At 36.2% G+C, this 14,577-nt stretch overlaps 1 protein-coding gene across 3 annotated transcripts in view; it reads left to right on the forward strand.

Moving 5' to 3' along the window:
- LOC107225331 (BMP-binding endothelial regulator protein) overlaps window positions 1-11,968 on the forward strand; it is a 62,636-nt gene extending 50,668 nt beyond the window's left edge. For 2 of the 3 annotated variants that reach the window (XM_046741356.1, XM_046741355.1), the window contains exon 13: window positions 216-3,065. The gene's annotated coding sequence lies outside the window, so the exon portion shown is untranslated. Of the gene's footprint in view, window positions 1-215; window positions 3,066-11,957 lie in introns of those variants that run through there. The other variant, XM_015665758.2, reaches the window with a different exon arrangement.
- The last annotated feature ends 2,609 nt before the right edge of the window (window positions 11,969-14,577 follow it).

Raw genomic sequence — 14,577 nt, forward strand, 5'->3', positions numbered from 1 at the left:
TAGGCCAGATATCAATAAACGTGTTAAAAGTTAAAATATCAAGCTTCGAAATATTATTCTCTTTCGATTATAGATTGTAATGTCTGAATCCATGTATATACAGTCATTTCTAACGACATTATCGTATCGAGGAATCGGGATATTTCTTAAGCATAACCATTATTTGTTCTTACTTAAACCAGAACGGAAAAACCGATATTTTTTTTACTTCGCAGAGCACCAACGCAGTATTTTGGCCGATTGAGCGGGCTCGCGGCGTCACATCTACATCCCAGTGTATCTCAGCATATTAATATACTATATAAATCATTAGGTTTTTAAGATTTGTTGTATAGTATCTATATTCTATACAATATAGATATTACGTACGTTAGGAAAATATTTTATATGTATATGAAATGATATTGTTTTACATATATGTAATAGGGTGGTTCTTAAAAAGGTTAAAAATTGGCTCCGCATAATTTAAGAATAAATCCCTAATTTTTTCAGATTTTTATCTCAACTCTAATCGGTATCACAAAATGGGTGGATTTCCCCGTTCGAGCCATTCAGGGGCATATCAATTCTACCGATTGGATTTTCATGAAATCTGGTATGCGGGGTTTTTTTGGATCGCTGATTGCGAACCTAAACTCAAAATTTCAAAATTCAAAGTGTCGGATCCAATGCGATGGACCAAAACCCCAAAATTAACTTGATATTGTCATATTCGATCCAGGATTTTGAATTATATTGTAATTTCAAGTTCAGATTCGTAATTAATGCCCTCCAAAACCCCCGACTGCCGAATATTATCGAAGTCAAATGAATTTTTGGATTTCAATCCACCATATTGGATCTGCCATTTTAAATTTTCTAATTCTGAGTTCACGTTCGTAATCAGCGACCCAAGAAACGCTCCTATTCAAAATTTTATCTAAATCCGTAGGGTAGATTTAACGTGTCCCTGAAAGCATTGAATGGAATGAAATCCACCGTCTTTGATATAAAAATCTGAAAAAATCAGGGAACTATTTTTGAAGTATCTGGAGCCGGTCGAAATTCAAATATTACCTTTTTAAGGACCACCCTAAATTATATACACATACACATATATCAATGTCTCGATAAAATTGTGTCCACTACACATGTCTATATAACTATATGTATATGTTTAACGTATGTATGTGAGCATATAGGCATGATTAATATTTTAATAACGATCGGACTACCCGCGCATGCCGTTTATGTATGTACGTACATACCAATTGTACTCATTTTAGTATTATCGCATTATCTTTCGTTTTTTCCTACAATAACTTTTATTCTTCGTAAATTTTCTATGCGATCCAAGTACGAAACGATAATATAATGAAAACGTAGCATCGATCTTTAAACGCAAGAGATATAAATCAATCAGTGGGTCGAAAGTTGAAATAGAATTTTTCCACGCTTTGCATTTATATTATTATCATTATTATCAACGTGATTTGCGTAACTATCGTTTAATTGTTATTTATTCGTTCTTATGCGTGTTATTAAATTTTCCCAACAACTGCAGTGGACCTTAGTAACGAATTTACGATAAACGATCAATCAACGCTCAACGAACAAATGTAAAGTAAAAAAATTGAGCAAAAATTGTTTACACTGTTTTGTTAAAGCGATACGATAAAAAATAAAATAGAACATCGTAAGCAAAAAAAAAAAGTAAAAAAAAGAAAAACCTAAGGAGCCGTTGACTGTTCACACGAAATAATACTTGATGCCATATAAAATACATTTGTAATATATGTATAACAATTCTCGATTTAGCCATTTACCGTATTTGTAATTTTATCAACATTCGCGTTGTGCTCCGCCAAATTGTTCAAAATTGACGGAAATTCATGACGTTCTCGATAACAGTGATATTACCATAATATTATATTAACGAGTTACAAATATAATATTCGCGAGGGATCTCGACTAATGTCACATGATAATTTTAATCGAATATAGAATAATTAACATAACATTACATCAGCTTGCATGCGACACTCGTGTACTAACTTGAATATAAAAATAACTAACCAATAATGTTTGCAACATTCATTGCAATCGGATTAATCTGTCGTAACTGATATGAAGAAACACATTTTCAACTAACATTATCAACGTCTGTATTTCTCTTGCTTCTTTTTCATCTTTCATTCATTTTTCTTTCATAATAAACGAGCAACTACCGGCTCTCACCTACTTATCGCGGTATAAAGAAAAAAGCGGAAAAGAAAGAAAATTAATCGCAAGGCAGACACGCTTGTTTGATCGAAAGAAGAACTTTCAAACGAGGATAAGAATAATCGTAAGAATAATAATAATCGTAATAATACCAAAAAGAACAACAACAACAACAACAACAACGACAACAACAACAACAATAATAATAATAACAATAATACCAACAAGGAGTAACCGAACGTTTTGTCATAGCCAGAAAATATTTTATCTGTAATATGTGTCTAACAAACTACCAAAACCATATATTAATCTAGGCTTAAATCGTGATGAAGTAGCGTATGATATGAAATATTTTGTACCGTAGAAATGTAAGCTATATTATAGTTTTCGTCGTTCAGCAGGTGTATTGCAAAAATGTAGAAATTCGAATATTATTGTTAAAAAATCGGTATGTATACACATAGTGAGGATTTTAGATTTTAATAGGCGTACGTGAAAAATAATTATATTATAATTGTCTTTAATTGTTATCGATGATAAAAGTCTCTATAGATATACGCGCGTATACTATAATTATAGATATCTGTTACATGCCTAATAATTAATGCCTAGTGTGTACGAATTTTCATGAATCTCACAATTGTGCTTGATGTCTAAATCGAGCAACGAATAAACAATAACAATAATGTAAATGCAGCGGTGGCTTCACTCTGATTGAGTAACGATCGTTGCTTCGATTCGAGCCGTGCGGAAAGAAATTATGCACGAATGAATGCCGTTTGTACCGCAGCATTCGAACAATTACTGTGTCTTTCCTAAAATATTTATACGAATAATCAAATATATATATTGATGTAATGTAATTTGTACGTTTTTCAATGACACAATTTTCCACTTGAGGCTGAGTTTTCTTCGAATTGATGTATTTGTATTCATTGACAGAATAACAAAAGTAACTGGCGTTAATCTTTTGATTGCATGTATTGAAATTGAAAAGTTTCCAAAGACGTAGAGAAGATTTTACGATTGATCGTCTCAGTCGCGATAAATGTACGGTAATAACGAGTTGACTAACGAATACCGAAAAACAATTACGGAAAACAAATTGATAATTATCATTTATACGTCTAATGTAAAATATATTTTTACTTTGTATGGTAATGTGAAAAAAACCCACAGTGAGTAAATTATCGTAGAAGGATTAAACAAAAGACCAAAGAGAGTAGGGATCTTCGAAAGGAATCGCCTCAACAACTTATGATAAGAAAGGGAAACTTTCTAGCAATATCTCCCTGTTCACGAACGAATTTTTTCACTTCGAGAATGAAGCGATGAAAGCAATTTCGATGCGGCAAAATTACCAGAATTTTTCAAATTCACCGTAATCTCGAATAAAATTAAACTCAAACTCGAAAACATTTCCATATCGTAAGTTAAAGCAGAGACCGCTTTTTTCTTTCCTACCATCAGAGTTACAGACCTCTTAAAGCCCAAATCAAATTGGTAGTAGAAAAAAAAAAAAAAGGAGATATCCGAATAGAAACAAAAGAGTGAAAAAACAACTGGAGAAAAAAATCTATGAAGATGGAGAAATGAGCCTGTAGCTTTGACTGCTTGTCAAAGAGTCGTTGATCAACAACCGTAAACAGTCAGCTTACCATCGTGAAATAAGGCCTCGGTCGATAAAAAAGAGTGCCGTATCCTGCAGGTACATTACCAAATGATGGTATAAATTGTACAAAAAGAACAGCCCGGTATCGCTAAAACTCATTTATTGTTATTAACGAAGTTCGTCGCCTGTGAAATACGTTATCTCTTACGATTAAGTTGGTTTAAAAGAAAAATTCAATCGGAGCCTGCGAAAAGATAACTTCAATCAAGGTGTCAACGTCTATTATTGTTAACAGAGAAAATCAATTAATTGAGATAGTGAAAAAAGAAATGAATTGCTCAAAAATAGGGTTGAAATGCTTGCAAAAAAATGACAGCAAACTGAAACATGCGTCATAAAGACACTGGGAAAATTTCAAATATTCAGAGAACATGCGTCAAAGTTATGAAACTTTTAAATTCTACGTATCGTCTTATGGGAGAGAAATTTCTTCGACTGCGGCACAATGAGATTTAGATTAGATTTACTCGAAAACGAACTCCCTGAAATACACGAAACTTGAGAATTTTGGTATCATCTTCAAAGAAGGTGAGGAACCTCTGTAATACTATACTGAGACTTCTGTGAAAATAAATCATTTTTCGACGGTATCGAGTCCTTTTTTCGAGATGATTCCATATATTTGTGAAATTGGATGTAATCGAAAACGTGAGAAGTAAAAAAAAATTACACAAATAGTAAGTAGCATTAGTTTCAACAATACTAAAATTTATTTGAATTTATAACACTATTAAGTATCGATTGTGACTTGTGAATTCAACGGATGAAAGAAAGTAAAAAATTAACAGTAGCAAATGTTTTATTCTAGATCAATTAAACTACACGAATTGTCAAATGTATTTTCACAGATCGTAACGTTTGAATCCAAGTTCAAATCACACTGAATTCGTTTCTACGTGATTACAAAAATAAAACCAACGGAAAAAAGAAACACTTGAACTTCACCGTGACAAAGTTACGAATGTTTCTTCAAATTGGACAAATATTCATGTATTATTACTACCGAAACCGAGCTAACAAATGTTTCCGCAATATCGATGCACCGATTTCGGTGTACACAATCAGCACTAAAAACACAAGAATCGGGTATATTCAAACCTAATAATACAAGTTATGGTAACGAATAATTACTGTTCGATTTTGGGAAACGGAAGGATGTTAATAACGGTTTGATTAAATCTAGTCCAGATCAGCTTTCCCGTTGTTTGTCCTTTTTTTTTTTTTTAATTCAACGAAGGAGAACAAAAATTGGGTTTCAATAATTAGAATTACAGATGAGAGAAAAAGAAAAAAAAGAAAATAGGTAAAAATTGTCATACCTCAGGATGCATACGCCAATGGGTATTTTGACCTGCCAGATTTTAAAACGCGATACACACATGCATAGACGAACTAGAGAAACTAGCTGAGCAGATAGAGGCATGGAAGCAGGCAGGCAGGCAGTCAGGCGGTTAGGCAGGGACGACCCCGTGAAATGTAAAAATTAGGGGACAAGATAGGAGGGGATGTCCTTGTTCACGACAAATTAGAAAACAGGGGTCGGCGGTCGCGCACAAACACATAGAAACGCAGGTACATCCATCCATCGGTAGTATCCGTACATACGAAGGATCGAGTTCGAAATGCACGATCAGGGGCAAAAGACGAAGGGAGAAAATCGGTGTCCGTGCTCCCTGTCACCCCTGCAGCGTCACAGGAGCGACTGTCAACAGTCCTCGAGCGGCTCTCTCTCTCTCTCTCTCTCTCTCTCTCTCTCTCTCTCTCCCCTACCTCCGTATATCTACTCAGGTATCCCTAATACGTCTAATTGAGCAAAAAATTGAATATCCTGCTACCTTACTTCCTCCACTCCCTTCGTGCAGTCTGCAGTCATTCGGTAGCCAGTAGATACTTGATATATCAATTCCTCGCTGTGACATGCCAACGATTGTATACGCGCGTGTGTGCGAGTGTATTCATTACATATCCATTCTCATGTCCAACCGTACGACGGACGAGACGAGGAATAATATGTACGAATACAAAATTGTAAGGGGGTATGAAAGAGGCGACTGTTATAATTCCGTCACGAAAATTTGACGGATTTTGAAAAGGAGAAACTTGAAAATACCTTGAATCAGCTGCCTGCACTTATTACCCCCGAAGCCGGTAATGCACGACCGATTACACTTGACGGAAATTTTTGTAAATCGTGTCATTGGAAGTTCCGCTGTAGGTATTATATTGAAAATTTCAAACATTTCCCATCTGCGCGGGTTGTACGGATGAAACGTTCGAAATTATTTGTGCGCTGAGAGAAATTTTTAGTTCCGGTTACCGCTCGGTCCCTAACTATTTTCATTTTTTACCACGATCGAAAAATATACTTCTAGGTAGAAAATGAAAATTAGTTTCGTAGCCGTTACCGGAAAATCTAGTATCCGTTGCTATTCTTTCACATTACGATCGCTGTTGCTATATTTTCTTACAACTGTTGCGAAAATTTAATTATAGAATCAAGTAATCGGGATAATTGATACATATTTATTTATCAATCCATCGAGATCTGAAACATCTGATGAATACTGAAAAGCCTGAACAAAGGCAAAGAAATCTATAATTTTCAAATATTCTTATAAAAATCAACGAAATTCAAAATGACGATCACCTTGCACCGGATTCGATTATGCAGTTTATTAATAACATTACGATTTCACTTCGGTATACACATGTAACGACTGAAAATTTTTATGAAATATAGTTATACTTTTGGCACATAAAATCTCAATACTGTTTTAAATTTGGTATAAGTAAAGTAAATTACTAAGCATTTCTTCCAAAAAATTTCAGTGAACTCAATTTTGTAATTTTGTTCGGTCCGTATAAACATTGCACATTTTCAAATTCTTCATACTTATTCTCAAAATTTCTAAACTCTTACAGTAATTTATTAATGTAATGAATTCAAACGTACATATGCTATGCATATAATAATAATCTGAAATTGGTTAAACCCAAATTGGAAGAGTTTGCATATCAAATTTTGAACAATATGCGTGGTTTATATCCCTAGCGATCGTGTTTGTTTTTTGTACACAAACATTTTTTTCGCGTAGTAAAAATTAGGCCTTCGTATTTCTTCTTTATCGTGAAAAAATATAAATGCGGATGTTACAATCCATTCAATGTCACTGATTTTTCAAAAATATTATACCTTAATTAGTATAAATAACGTGATATCGTCGTAATTCTCACCCTGCCGTGTTACCCAAAAATTTTTCATCTTTCGGTAGAATGAAAAATACGTTCTCTGCTAATTAATAAGCGTATAAAAATTATCACGCAAATATCCAACAAACATTCACCTTTCCACAAGCTGATATGTTTGATAATTTGTCGTCCGTCAGACTTACTGGAATCTTATTAAAAAATTGTGTCGAATTACGACGCGCCCTGTAAATATCCCAGGTGTGATAATTAAACGATCACCGCCTTTTCCCGTGTGTCGCACGAGGTGTTAATTACCGGATAATGATCGGGGTAAACGTCGAGTCGTTTTGATTGATTGGGTAGCCCGGGGGGGCGCCGATGAAACCGGGAATTAATTGCATTTAAATAAGCGGGGCAGGTCGCACCCCTTGATAATGCACGTTAGGCTCGGAGTAGAAAGAAGCTTTTTGATTGGACGATCGGGGGGGGGGGGCAACAGAGGCGCTTTCTACGCGCTTGCGTTTGCAACTGTTGCCAGTTTGACAGAGACCCCTATTGGCTAACGGGTACGACGAGCCAGGGGTTGATATCTGGCTGAAACCACGCCCATTCCTGGCGAATAGAACGACGAAGAGAAAAACGAGCCGATTCAACGTGAGGCTGAAACTGCGCTGAGAAATCGACGCGTTAAAGTCACTCTCGAGAAATTAGCTTACAATTAGGTAGATTATCTTTGTCATTGTAACAATTTTTTTAAACTCGGAAAAGTTTTTATCCCACGGCGTGAAACTCGACACCATGGTTATATGGTGATTTGGACGAATACACCGGTCAGCAATAAAGAAAATGAGAAAAAAACAAAAAAAATTATGAAAAACGTTTGTTTTTGTACCTGGATTGATTTAATTATTTATTTATTTTCCGTGTATAAAAACAATGGAAAAATATATACACTCTCCTTTGAAGTTTTCTTCTGTAGTCCTGGGTGAAACAATAACGATCTAATTATTTCGCTGGCATAAATCTTGTACAGAGATTTTGTGCCTGGGATTTGTATACGTGTTTATTATATATGTTTAGTGATATTAAAGAGATGAGAATTACTATTTTTCGAAAAAGTTTGATTTTTCAGCCAGGAGTGTGCTATTTTGAAAATTGAAGAAAAATCTATGATTTCAATTGATCGGTTAGTAAAAAATCGAAACAATATTATTTTTGAATAAAAGCGATTTAAATGTGAAACTGTAGTTTGTTTAATTTGTATTTACAATAAATGTGTGAGAAAATGAGTAATTTTTCTTATATAATACGATATATCTTTCTGGTTTCTGCAAAAGCAAACTTTATCCAATAAAACTGTTTTTACTTTTGTTAGTTACGTGGTGGAATTTCAAATTCTACATCTAGAACCCAGACTCAAAATTCTTCTTGAGCGGTGTAATTGATCGCGTCGTTAATACTAACTCGAGGAGAATCGGTCCAAATTGGACCAGAGATTTAAGTATAACCAAAAGCAAACTCACAATCAGAGCATTCTAATCCATACATGCTATGTCCATTTGATAATCCATTTTCGCATGAGCATTTAACTCGTAGTCTCGGTTTTTTAAATCTGCGAGCTTAAGTTAACGATACGGATGTTTGAAAACCAGTTTCCAAAGTTGACTTGTAACATTTTTATTGGTACGAGGTTACTATGGAAATTCGATGTCGTTCGAGTAGCTGCGATTTACGTTGAATCAAATTCAAACGGGCCCCTTTTCCACACAATACCACACAATATTTTTAAGTGTTTTCGAATGGATATTATTGGCTGCATTTAAATAAAAAACAATTATTAAAGATTTTTACAGTGAATCTATGCACGACTGATATTCGATTGCTTTAGAAATTCGGTGATTGCTGAGTAAATTTCGTTAGTTTAATAAACCTATTTAGTACGAGTCGTTTCATTCTGGTATAAAGTTATTTATTGTTGCTACAACATCAAATGATCGCAATGGTTGAGAAAAAAATAAAAAATACAGTACGAGTGATCCGCATAGTCAAAAAAAATGAAAACGCATAAAACTAATTATCATTTCTTACTCAAAACGTGGACATATTTCGGCTATTGTAAAAAATCTAAATAATTAGTATATTATATGTATACCTAACCACGACAAGAATTATTTTTTTTTAGACTATTATAATTTTGCATTATACCTGTAAGTCAAAAAAATTTCAACTCGACGCTACAATACCCATTGGCTTTGGAAACCTTTGGAAGATGCCCAAAAATTTCGAAAAGATGTATAAAAATCGGGTCAACCGTGAAAATCCGCACGCTGAGAGAAATTTTTATTTCCGGTTACCGCTCAGTCCTTGACTATTTTCAATTTTTACCACAATCGAAAAATATAGTTCTGGGTAGAAAATGAAAATTAGTTTTCTAGCCGTTACCGGAAAGTCTAGTACCCGTTGCTATTCTTTCTCATTACGATCACTCTTGCTATATTTTCCTGCAACCGTTGCGAAAATTTAATGCTCGTGCAACGATAAATTGCCGTTAAAACCTTGTTTAACTAAAAAAGTCGTGTAAACCTCCCAAACTGATTTTGCGTTGTAATAACCAAAAAAGGATCGACGATAGCGCAAAATGTTTACGCGTACCTCGTTTTTCGTAATTCCAACAATATTCAAACACTTTTTCCAACGATACCCGTTTTAACGAATTTTTCCAGTTACCGCAACAAATGAAATATCTCTCGGTGCGTCACCGGGATTCCGATATACCCGTCAAACTGCAGAATATAAACGTAGAATATGCAGAGCATATATCGATATCTACATCTGATCTATATCCACGGGGGTGGACACAGCGATTATTATAATCCGTATAAGAGAGAGATAGAGGCGAAAGGATGGATAGAGAAATGACCACCGACCCCGGGCCAATGCTGACGACGTGCAGTGCTGGGTTTGAAGGGTTGCAGATATATAGCCGTCGAGTGGTTTTAGCTTTGACCGTTTCGTCCTGCAGCCTCCACCATGCTGCACACACTGTAGTAGAGTCCCAGGCTTTGTCCCTGGCACGTCGACGTCCACGAATATTCCACACTCGTTTATACTCGCCCACACCCACACAAACACAAACAAACGCATACAGACCTATAAACGGTGTCCGAATGTGTACGTTTACGTCTACGTACACGCACAATGCACACACGTAAGGCACGGCAGTCGTTTCTATATATCTATCACATTTTTTTTTCCCCCGCAATCCCGTCTAACCCTATAACGCCCCGCGACTCACGCACACCAATTGCGTCGTAAACGTTCGTCCGATTTTCCGCGCCCCTTTTCCGCTCACCACCCCCGAAACAAATCGGTTTCGCTCACGCTCCCTGACTCGAGTGAGTGAGGAGGAATAACGGGATTTGGGTAAAAAGCGAAAGAGAGAGAGAGAGATAGAGAAAGAGAGAGGTTGAGAGGTGTAAAAAACGAATTTCAACATTATTTTTGCGGCCCTTTTCAACGATTTCAGCTGACCAGGACACTCGGCGGGCGGGCAGAAACGGCATCAGGGTGGGAAAGAACGCGTGAACGAACGGTCTGCAGAAATGTGCTCCGTCAGCGAATATTGAAATGAGAGGTAAAAAAAATTGCGAGTAAAAAAAACCCACAAAAATAAATAAAGATAAGAGAAAAAAAAAAGAAAGAAAAAACTAAACGGAAAAAGGAACAAGAGGAGTGTAAAAATATATATTATACATATATTTCCCAATGTCCGTCCGCATCCCTTTGCCGCGGATGGCTTTCGGACGTGTGTAGGTATATTTTTTTATTTTTTTTATCATAGATATACGCAGGCATGTATGAATACATGCATAACGTGATGGTATTAGAGACAGAGCCGGGAAGGAGAGGGATGATACGGTGTAGATATGACCGGACGTCGTTTTCAGGGCGGCCATTTTCAGTTCAATTTGTTAAAAGCACGTCAAAAAGTCGCACGATATATTTCACTCGACGCTGCGCGACTTCGGCGAGCATCGCATATACATATGTGCGTGCGTGTGTGTGTGTATATATATATATATATATATATATATATATATATATATAATAAGCTCCTCCCGCAAAATATATCGATATAGAAGAAAAAAAATCTTTTTTTTTTAAACGATTGTACAGCGGAGAAGAAAAAAACTATCGTCCACCAAAGCCAGTATTAAAATTTATAAAGTTGAATTCTTTTGCAGTATGATTTCAACCTAAGAGTTAAGTGTTGCAAGTTTTTATTTAATCCCAAAAAAGCTTTGCAAGATTTGTAAAACTGCGTGAAAATAATTACCTGTTGTTCGAGGTAACAGACAAAAATTTTTATCCGTATTTTTTAAATTATATATATATATATATATATATATATATATATATATATATATATATATATATATATATATATATATATATAGATAGCGGGTAATTAAATCTCATATCTCAAGATAGTCCAACGGAAAAATCAACGAAACTCAAATTTGCAATGCGAATAATTGCGCACCGATGAATCGTCGAGTATTTGTTTTTTTTTTTTTTTACAAAGATAAGTTATAGCTTCCAGTTATTCGAAGGATTGATTTCAATTGTTGCGGTAATTTTAATACGCATAAAATGATACAACTACTTCGATATATCGTTTTGTTGAACGTATATAAACTGCTTCACCAGCCGCTCGAAATTTATCACCCACATAAGTCTGCGGTGAATTTTTCAAACCTACTGTAACGTATCGACTATAAAATATAAAATCGTGGGAGTAAAAATTTTTAGTAACAGAAAAGTCTATCTGTCTTAAGTAGGGTATACTTTAGAATTCTTAATAGAAAAAAAAAAAAAATGTCCAGAGGCGAAGACTAAACGTCGTTCTTTTTACGAAACGATCAAGAGTTACCGGCGGTACCCTGTCAAAATAAACCGTGTTCATTGTACGTGACACGTATACAACGTAATACATAGGCCAAAGTGAAGGGCTGTTTGCCACTGGGCGATGAAAACGGCCGGGAGAAAGATAAAGAAATAGATCCTGCGGGCGAGTTAAATATACCATGGGAAAAAGTTTCGATCAAGATCGGGGGCAAAGATCATTCGGAGTCAAACAATCGAAGATTTTAGATTCGAATAGCCTGCGTGGATGACGGGGGGATGCGGCGAGGGTGTAGTTTTAGAAAACACACACTGAGAAAAATTTCATTCGTTATAGTAACTAGAAAAATTCGGCAAAACAGGTTTTGTTAAAAAAAACTGTTTGAATATCGTTGGAGTTACGAAAAACGAGGTACGCCTAACCATTTTGCGTTACCGTCGATTCTTTTTTGGTAATCGCAACGCGAAATCAGTTTCTGAGGTTCACTCTACTTTTTTAGTTAAACAAGGCTTTAACGTCAATTTATCGTTGCACGAGCAGTTAAATTTTCGCAACACTTACAAGAAAATATAGCACGAGTGATCGTAACGAGAAAGTACAGTAAAGGATACCAGACTTTCCGGTAACGGCTACAACACTAATTTTCATTTTCTACCCAGAACTGTATTTTGTCGATTGTGGTAAAAAATGAAAATAGTTACTAGGAAATGAAAATATCTCTCAGTGCAGGGGTTGGGGGGTGGGGGTGGGATGTGGAAAGCACCCCGTGTCGGTGCAAAGAAGGGCATGAATTCGAGCGAAACAAGTGGCCGTGTACATCGCGTCTGCAAGTGACGTCACCTGTAGCCCGCAGATCGTCATCGCGGATCAGAAATCGTAGGTTTTTTATTTCAAGTGGCTCTGCCCGGCCGGCAGTCATGGGTTCACCGTCATGTGCCAGTTCGCGCTTTGTTGCGATTTGAAAACTTTTCAGCGATAGGAATCGACCGGCGGCTCTTCGGTCGAGATCCGAGATTCCCAGATATTCGACACTCGAGTGCTCGAGATGTATATTCTGTACATGTTCGGGGTACGGGATGCAGGCAGAATTTCAGACTCGTCGAGATCTGTCTAGATTGTATGGAAAGATAGATTGTTGCAACTTCAATGGAGCCCCGTAATTCCCCGGTTTTTTTATATTTTTCATTTTTCATTTTTTTGCCGTTATCCTCCCCCGCGTTTTCTCCCTTTTTCCTTTTCATCCCCCACTTTTCATACCGAGGTTAAAAAGAAGGAGAAGAATGGGAAAAAAAAAAAAAATGCACGGTTCCGATGAATCCGAGCTTGGCTTTACCTTTCCATTTGTTATACCTTACACATCGAGTGGCGTAATCCGTTGTTGCAGTAAACATCGTAATTTGATATCATCTATTATATGCTTTCTGTCTTTATATAATACCTACAAGCACGCAGTCACCGATCGTTCGAGATATAACATTTCTACTCATCGGTATACCTGCAGGTAAATTCCCCCGCCCTAAACCATAAATGCACCTCCGTTTCTTGGTCTTTTTTCGCGTTAGTCTGATCGAATCATTGTTATAAATAAATAAATACTACAGCAATAATAATTAAACACGTGGATCAATCGCAAGCTTATCAGGTCTAAAGTAAAATGCGTAAAACCCAAACGTTGCTTAAACAAGACTGTCGCATTACCTGAAAAAACAGCTTCAAACATTGACATAAAGTTTCAAGGTACTCACTCGATTTTCGGATGAAATTTCGAAGGGATCATCCTTTGCAGTCGTGATCGACTCGTTACGTTGGGAATCCATCCTGCAGCGAAACAGAAGAAAGAAACGTTAAATAAGCGCTGCGGCAACGTTGGTTAAAAAGACAAAGGGATAAGTGAATTGACGAATAAATCGTGGGATTAGCAATACAGCATAACGAATGACGAGGTTAAAAGGGGGAAAAAAAAAACACACAGGAGGCAAAAAAGAAAACAAAATGGCATGACGTCTATGTGTAAGTAGGTACATAGAAATAAAGCAGGGGCCATATCAAATTCGGAGTAAAATCTGTTGTTATTATAATGTCTATAAAGTACCCAAAGCCATTATGTGTACGCTCTGCTGTCCCATTTTCATTGTTTGGGCAAATAACATCTGTACATTAGATTACTATGAAATCGGTAGCCATTACACATAGGACAATGGGGCCCATTGAAATCACGAATCTAAAATACGATTCAGATACGTCAGAAGACGCGAAGTAAAGGGAGGTACGAAACAACGAAAGCGAATGGTAGAAGAGAGAAAGAAAAAGAAAAAAAAAAAAACATTGAATAAATAAACCAAAAGAGAAGCGTTCTGTGTGTGTCTGCCTGTGTGTGTGTGTGTGTGTGTGTGTGTGTGTGTGTGTGTGTGTGCGAGCGCGTGTTCGGAACGTGTAACGTAAGTTCAAGGGGATAAAAAGGGACACAGAGAGGAAAAAGGAAGAAACCCGAGCGAAAGAACAAGAATGAAGAAAAAAAAAAAAAAGGAGGAGGAGGAGGAGGAGGAGGAGGAGGATGAGGAGTAGGAGGTGGTTAAAAGAAGGGAAAAGAAAAACATACGAAAAGGGT

Source organism: Neodiprion lecontei, chromosome 5 (genome assembly GCF_021901455.1).
Source record: "Neodiprion lecontei isolate iyNeoLeco1 chromosome 5, iyNeoLeco1.1, whole genome shotgun sequence".
In the NCBI taxonomy this organism is placed as follows: Eukaryota; Metazoa; Arthropoda; class Insecta; order Hymenoptera; family Diprionidae; genus Neodiprion; species Neodiprion lecontei.